Source organism: Labrus mixtus, chromosome 4 (genome assembly GCF_963584025.1).
Source record: "Labrus mixtus chromosome 4, fLabMix1.1, whole genome shotgun sequence".
NCBI lineage: Eukaryota > Metazoa > Chordata > Actinopteri > Labriformes > Labridae > Labrus > Labrus mixtus.
Genome location: NC_083615.1, coordinates 8,291,598 through 8,299,435, shown reverse-complemented (window position 1 = coordinate 8,299,435; position 7,838 = coordinate 8,291,598). Strand labels below are relative to the sequence as shown.

General features: G+C 38.0%; 1 long non-coding RNA gene across 2 annotated transcripts; it reads left to right on the top strand.

Moving 5' to 3' along the window:
* The first annotated feature begins 881 nt into the window (after positions 1–881).
* On the top strand, positions 882–3,062 carry LOC132972645 (uncharacterized). 2 transcript variants are annotated; one of them, XR_009672927.1, is made up of 4 exons: positions 882–1,269; positions 1,907–2,362; positions 2,474–2,776; positions 2,811–3,062. It is a non-coding gene; the product is annotated as an uncharacterized LOC132972645 (long non-coding RNA). The 2 variants fall into 2 exon arrangements; XR_009672926.1 differs by having other exon boundaries at positions 884–1,269; positions 2,474–2,804; positions 2,839–3,062.
* The last annotated feature ends 4,776 nt before the right edge of the window (positions 3,063–7,838 follow it).

The following is a 7,838-nucleotide window of genomic DNA, read 5'->3' as shown; positions in this document are numbered from 1 at the left end:
TTTTAGCCCTCCCCCCTTTTGTGAGTGAAATATAGGACTAATGTAGGTTACATAACCTAGTAGGTCTACTGCAATGGTTACCTGCAATCTAATGAGGCAATTATAGGCCTATATAGGCTAACATTAATTGAGTCCACTTTTGACCAGAACATTGCTTCACCAGTTTTCACAGCCAAACATAGACAAGCAGCCTGTTCCCTTGTATATAGAATTAACCAACTCAAGACCAACCGTAGCCTAGGCTATATCGTGCTTAATGCATCAAGGCTTTAAATGGTGCAGTTGGTCAAGAGGCTTCACAGGCCAACTAAGCCCTGACCTCACACGAGCTGAGGCTTTAAGTAGACTTTTAATCCTATTTCTCTTTGAACTAATATATGGGGTAATGGCATGGCGGCCTCACACCTACAACACAGTGTAACCTTTGCTGTTTAAATACGCTGAGGCAATAATTTATTGAGCCTATAGTTGACTGGCCTCAACTAGTAACAGGCAAGGGACATAGCATAAAGACAAGACATCAAGCTGTTCTCTAATGGCTAATGCTCATATAGCCTATATTACTTTAACATTATGACCAGTTTGTCACAATGACTATTAGATTATTATGGTGTCCCTAAAATTCATGTGGATACAACTGTGAGAAAAAAAAATTAATAATTAATTACAAACAGTGGAAAGTGTAATTAAGAAAAACAATTTTTTGACTTCTTACATAAAATCTCACCATGTAAAACTGTCTTTCAGTTTAATTCACACTTAAAATGCTGATGTTATTTACTTTCCCTTTTGCAGACACCATGCATCATGCAGTCTTTTGATTCTTTTGTGTGAACGTGACTGATGTCAGTTTACTTGAGAAGCCACAGGAAATGTCTTAGCACATATCTACTTTATATAACTTTCGTAATGTTGTCATCTCTAACAAAATGCAGAGTTTGTGTTGAGATTTGGTAAAGCAGGATTTTTACAGACAACATCTCTGTGCTCTCCAAAGTATGATTCATCTTTTAAAGAGTGTTAGCTTTTTAGATTCTCGTCTTCAAATAATGTTTAGATGGAGGTTATATGTTTTTCTGGGCTGGGTTGAAAAAAACGGCTTTGAGAGTTCAACGGAAGTGTGACAGGTTGACCAAAAGTGTTGAGAAGAAACTCCCTCAGTAGAAACAGACAAGGGAAGCAGAAGTGCTAGACAAAAGTGCTAGGGAAAGTATAAAATTTCACCTCCTCAACAACAGAGAGTATTTTTCTAAGTATTCTCATTTTAAGGTAGGTCATTTTTTAATCTTAATATACAAATCCTATCAGGTGACAACTTAACCTAATTAGTTCCAGGTTTTATTAAATATAATGTTTATATATACAATACAACACTTGGGTCTCCTTTATAATATTCCATAAATACAAATAATATCAAAATAGGTTTTATTATACATTCATTTAATTATTCTATAACTACAATGGAGGATTAGGGCCACGTTAAAATTTTGATTTCCAGATCAAACTCGTAAATTTATGAGAATAATATCGTAAATTTAGGAGTTCAAAAAAGTATTTTCCTCTGCAGACACAACTTCCTCCAAGTCAGTAAAGCCCCAACACAACTATTTGTGTCTGTTATCTGCACTTGTCTGCCTTGTTAAAGTGTCTCATGTGCAGAGACCGTTTGTGTCCTGTTCATACATCATTTTACAGATAAACAAGGTCTTGCAAGTTGAAGTATAAACTTCTCTGTTTTTTGTACACGAGGAAGTAGCTTTTCCTTATTAGTGAGACCTTCACTAAAGTATAACAAGATGCTCCACGTGAGTCATTTGAGAACAGGCTGTCTGCTGCTCTTCTGATATAGACTCAAATAACGACTTTATTCTTTAAAGTCCCTTTTCATCTGGCATTATTTTTCTAGATTACCATCATCATCATGGGAGTAGAGGGGAATCTGATTGCAGGACTCAAAAACGAGTTAGAAAACCGTCCTGTTGTGTCGAACGTGGTTTTTGGCTTCATCTTGGCCGGCGTGGAGAAGATGTTGGAGGTGGAGTTTGCTTGCCCTTGTAATCCCACTTGGAACGGTTTGTTTGTTGCCCCATTTTTCCTTATTCCTGCCTGCACAGCTTCTACACTCATGCTGCTGATTCACGGCTGCAGTGGGTATAAGAGTGTTTTGTGTAGCTTTCTCCCTCCCATTGTGTGGCTGGCTCTGATGTTGCTGGATGGACAATACCTGGTCTGTGCAATGACAGACTGGCCAGGCACGTTTGTTACTACCAAAGATACTTACCTGAAATGGTGTGAACCGATCAATACAGCAAACAATACAACAATGCTGAATCAATCACACAGGTTCTACATTTTTTCTCAGGTAAGAGATGGATGAATAAAGCATTCACTGTCCATGAAATAGCCATGCATGACAATGTCGATGCTGATGTTTGTATGTAACTAAAATCTCTGTTAATTACCTACTTTTTAGGGTTTCGGAAATTGCATCGTCGCATTTTTACTCATTGTACTGATTGCATATATGGCATGCACAAGAAGCAAGAGGAAAAAAGATGAGGAGAATCCTGAAACCATGTCCCTTAAATAATCACCAAAGACCCAAAAGAAACACAAATGACAAAATGTTTTGTTTTGCTATGTAAATATTGAAATGATATTAACATGATATGATATACAGTATATGATATGATATAGAGCCCGACCGATTAATCGGCCGATATTAGCGTATTCAGTGACTATCAGAATCGGCTAATGTTATCGCAGATATGCGACAGTGTGTGTGTGTGTGTGTGTATGTGTGTGTCGAGATGACAGTGTGTGTGTGTGTGTGTGTAGGGATGTAATAAATTCCATTCATTACTTTCATAATTTACATTATTCTACTTATCTACACTTTCAAATGTTCATTTTCTAAGAAAGAAATAACATTTTAATTGATTTTTGCTTTGATACTTTTGATGTTTTAAATATGATGTCTGTGTCTCAAAATAATGTATTTGATCATATAGTGTAATGTGTAAACTTCCATTAAAAATAAAATAAAATATTAACTGCTCTAATTGCCTGTGATGGTCAATGATGTTCATCAGTAAAGCAGTTTCAGTTTTCCATTTTAGTATGGCTGTCACCTAAAGTCTGGATTCATACATTGAAAGTTCATTGAGAATATGATGTTACTCATGGGATCCTGAGAAGATCAGACAGTTGTTTCTCATGCAACCCAAAATGTCTTTAACCACATCCTGCATCACCCATAATACCACAATCCTCTTTAAATGTGTGATCTTTCACACTGAGTGATTCATTACTGAGCGATGACTTCCTGTTCATCTGCCTGCTGATTGTTACATCATTTATCTGCAGCAAGACACACTTCAGCTTTGTTTATGAGTCTGAAGTTTGTGACCCTAATTGTCATAAACCAGCCTGTTACTTTGACATCTAAGACAAATTGAAATATTAAAGGCAGAGAACATCTTGAAGTCACTGCAATCACTTTTTGGAAAAGGCAGCAGTGTGTTTAATGGCTTGTATAGCTCCATCGAGATATTTCAATTGGTAAAAATATGGCTGAGTGGTAGAGTCGGTTGTCTCTGAACTGGAAGGTAGGGGATTCCATTCCCAGCTCCTGCAGCCACATGTCCAATGCGTCCTCGGGCAAGATACATGACCCAAGTTGCTCCCGCTGCTTCACGGCTGCGTCTGAATGTGAGTGAATGGATTAGTTAATGCTGATGGACACTTTACATAGCAGCCTCTGTCATCACCAGTGTGTGAAGGTATGATCTGTCTGAAGTCAGTGTGAGTTAACGTGTTAAGGTAGCAGGTAATATTAAAAGGTATTCACTTTAAGCCGGTGGGAGGGGATGATGGCGTTTATATCCTGCGACCGTGCAACTGGCAAACGAGCGAAGTGACAATCCCTGAGTAAAGAAACAGCTTCTTTATGTTTCCATGGAATTAAAAAAATCATCTGATGAGTAAAAGTAGGCAAACACAAAAAGGTATCCAAGGCACTCTGTTCCATTACAAAGGTTAAAAAAGATTTTTAAAATGACAGGATTTTAGAGTGATGTGGTTACTAAGGCTCTGGATATGACAAATGAAGAAAATGTTTTTCTAACAATATTATAGTAAGCTGTTAGCATACAAATGCACTGCTTGGTGAGTCGCCTCTATTACAAGGCTACAAATGCCTCGCCAATAAATGACGACTCTGTAGCATTAACTCTTGCAGCTAAAGATCCATGGTCCACACTGAACACTTGCAGCCTTTAGGCAGAGGATGCTAACACTAAATGTAAAAGCTGAAAAGTGAAGAGACTTTTTTCCTGTGATTGGTTTGCAGAATTCTTTAGCAAAAGTATCAGGAATGTTTTTAAACTTGGACAGCAATTTGTCGATGTTTGGAGTGAAACTTATTTCTTAAACTATTTAGATGCTAACTGTCATGAACTCCATCTTACAATGTTACAAAGCTATTGGTTTAGGTTACCAGGGACGTCAGAAATTCAACAGGATAAGTGAACAATGAACATAGATGTTAAAACAAAGCTTTTTTATCAGACAAATATTGTAAATTACACTTTTTCAAACGAATAAAAAGTACAGTCCATATGTTCCTGTAAAGATGCTTTCACACTTTCATCTCACAGTGTAGGAAAGTTTGACGTGCTCTCATTCATTCAACCTTTATTTATACTCGGAAGATCGTTGACGGGCAACCCTCATTTACAATGACATCGAGTCATTACAGAGATAATTAGAAAACAGACATTAAATCAAAAAGAAAAACAGGGAACAGATAATACAAGACTGCTGAAATCAGTCTACAAAAGTCTAAAATGCACGTAGATAATTAAGCGACAGCAATAAACAAACACACTTATGTAAAACAGTTACAAACAGAGGTTGGGAGGCTTAAAATCGGGTTTCTAAAATGCCCAAAAGGTAAAAGTTCATTTCCCTCAAGAAGATGCTGCATGTTGTTCCAAGAGTCCGGTGCAGAATAAGAAAAAGCTGATTTTCCCAGTTCCGATCTGACTCGAGGAACATTCAACAGTAAACGTCTTGAGGAACGTGTCTGGTAACGCCCAGTCGAAAGATGGATAAGTTCTGTCAGGTATGAGGGTCATTTTTCTGTGAGAGCTTTATAAATAAAAAGATGCCAGCGCATATCACGTCTTTCTGTTAGAGATGACCATCCAACCTTGTTGTACAAGATACAATGATGTGTATCATAGGGGTCACCTGTAATAAATCTTAATACAGAGTGGTAGACAGAGTCGAGACGTTTAAGCGTTGTGGCAGGTGCATGCCTATAGATGACATCACCATAGTCCAAGACTGACATAAAAACAGACTCCACAACCCTCTTCCTACAGAACATTGGAAACATTGGAACATCTTCCTGTAAGATTATTAATGTTGAAGTTAAATGTCAGTCTTTCATCAATCCACATGCCCAGATATTTATATTCTGTGACTCTCTCAATCATTAGCCCATTTCTGGCAACTATCTTGACATCGTTTTCGTTCATTTCTGTAGCTCTCGGGAAAAGCATGCATTTAGTTTTGTCAGCATTGAGGACTAATCGCAGGTCATTTAGGGTATCCTGCAGTACATTGAAAGACTGCTGCAAATTTGTGTGACATTGTTGTCACAGGAGGTGGGATCTAGGCTGACGTTCTCAAAGACGTTACCAGCTGCCACGAAATGTGTGTTAAAGACTTGACAATTTTATTTTTGATCAGAGAGAAGGAGGTCATTCACCATGATCTGATTTTGAATGGTCAAGCTTTTGTTCTTGTGTTTACAGCTTTACAGCTCATGACTTGGAAGAACTTCAGTTTAGGCAGTGGTGGGTGAGAGGGAGGAGAAGTCTTCAGTGATGGTAACTGTTTCTGCTGTAAAATCACTAAAACATTAAAGGGACAATGTGTGACTTTTTGATCCAGTAGATGTCGACCTTGAGCATTAGCATTAAACCAAAACAAACAACAAACTGCCAGTCTGAAGCCTCCACTCTCCTCCAGCGACACACCTCTAACCCCTCTCCACTCGCGTTCGCACAAAGGAGTTATCAATGAGAACGCACCATAATTAAGCACCATTAAGCACAAGCAGCGGACAGAATTGACCTGTGCTCGAGTTGCAATTGCCTGTGGCCTGCATTGTTGTGTTAGCAGGCTAATCTTAGCACACTGGTTAACACATAGCTTCATATTGCACATAAATTGACACAGAATGGCCGTGATCTAAACACACTTATGTGACACCCACATAAGCAGTGAGGAGACTATGTTATTCTTCTTTTCTCTAGTCCTTGACTAAAACAGCTTTATACGCAAGGCCGTCCCGTCCATCTAAACATGATGTAAACACGGTTCCCACAACAACACAGCTGGCGGGACTCACGTTTCTCACTCATTGTAGACAGTCATGACTCAGAGAGACATTTACAGACTGTACTTAATGTCTGCTGTATTTATGTGTAAACTGTCGCACATGACAAAAACAACAAAGGAAAATGATATACTGACATCTTAACGAGCAGTGAAGAGTATAATGAAAACGTTGCTCAGCTTGGACAACCCCTTTGCAATGTGCATGTGGAAACTGGTTATCAATTTCAATAAATTTTTATTTTTATAGCGTCAACTCATAACAAGTGTTATCTCGAGACACTTTACAAAAAGCAGGTAAAAGACCTTACTCTTACTCGTTATAGGTTCATTGACCAGAAACACACAATAAATAGGCCAAGTTGCTATGGTGAATGGTGACTCCTGAAGAATGGACAGCAGAAGAGACATACATCAGTCATTAAACAGACACCAGAGAAAGGTTTTCATGGACAGAAATTTGACAAGGGATGCAAAAGTGCTCTCACATGGTTTGCTTGAGAAACTTCTGATTTTGTTTGAAATTTCAGAAGACAGTTTGTTCAGCGCTTCTGTTACCTTGAAGCTCTTTGTGCCAAACCTGATGATCTAAATCAGAGCTAAAATAGATTTTTTTTTGCAACATTGGAGCAGTATAAAGCAGTTGGTCAAGCTCCTCTTGCGTTCGGCCCTGTGCACCTAACATTTTGTCAATTGTTTTCAATGAGGAGAGAGCGTTATCAAGTGGCTGCCCCGGACAAAAAAGTGCAGCTCCCAGCGTTATGCTTCTACTGGCAAAAGTGTGATGTAGTATATCACCACCAAGTAGCCTATACCTTCATGTAGATGGTTTATTATGTAGAGTTAAAATCATGGAGTTAGACGAATATTTTTGGTAGACTTTGGAGATATCTTCAACTCTTTGTGATACAAAAAGGTGAAACTAAAGCTTAAAAGATTAAAGTCTTGTTCACAATTTGAAGCTTAATTGAAGTATGTAGGTGAAAGAATGCTGAAGTGAAAGGTTTTTAATTTGGAGTGGGCTGAAGATTTTCCTCCCCAGTTTTTTTTTTTTAATAGCAAAGCTGAATGTTATAGAAAGTATAAAATGTGGAAATGTAGAAAAGTCCTAGCTGTCATGTACTTAAAGAGGTGAACAATTTGATGGCTGAATTCCACATTGCCCCTAAAACACAGTAAGCTATGTTTAGTTTTAAATTAGTTTAGGAGCAACTTTGTAAACACGTTTTCTTCATTTAATAAATGCATTGCTTTTTATGTTATTTCTTTGTTGAAATAAGTCATTGTAGTTCATCTGTATTTGTTTGTGAGTCACCTGGCCATTGTTGTTCTTCTTCCCATTTCATGACGTCTGGCCCTCAGCTTTTTATGCGCATTACCGCCACCTACTGTTTACATGATGTCCCTTTCTACTTTCTCTTGCTCTTAAT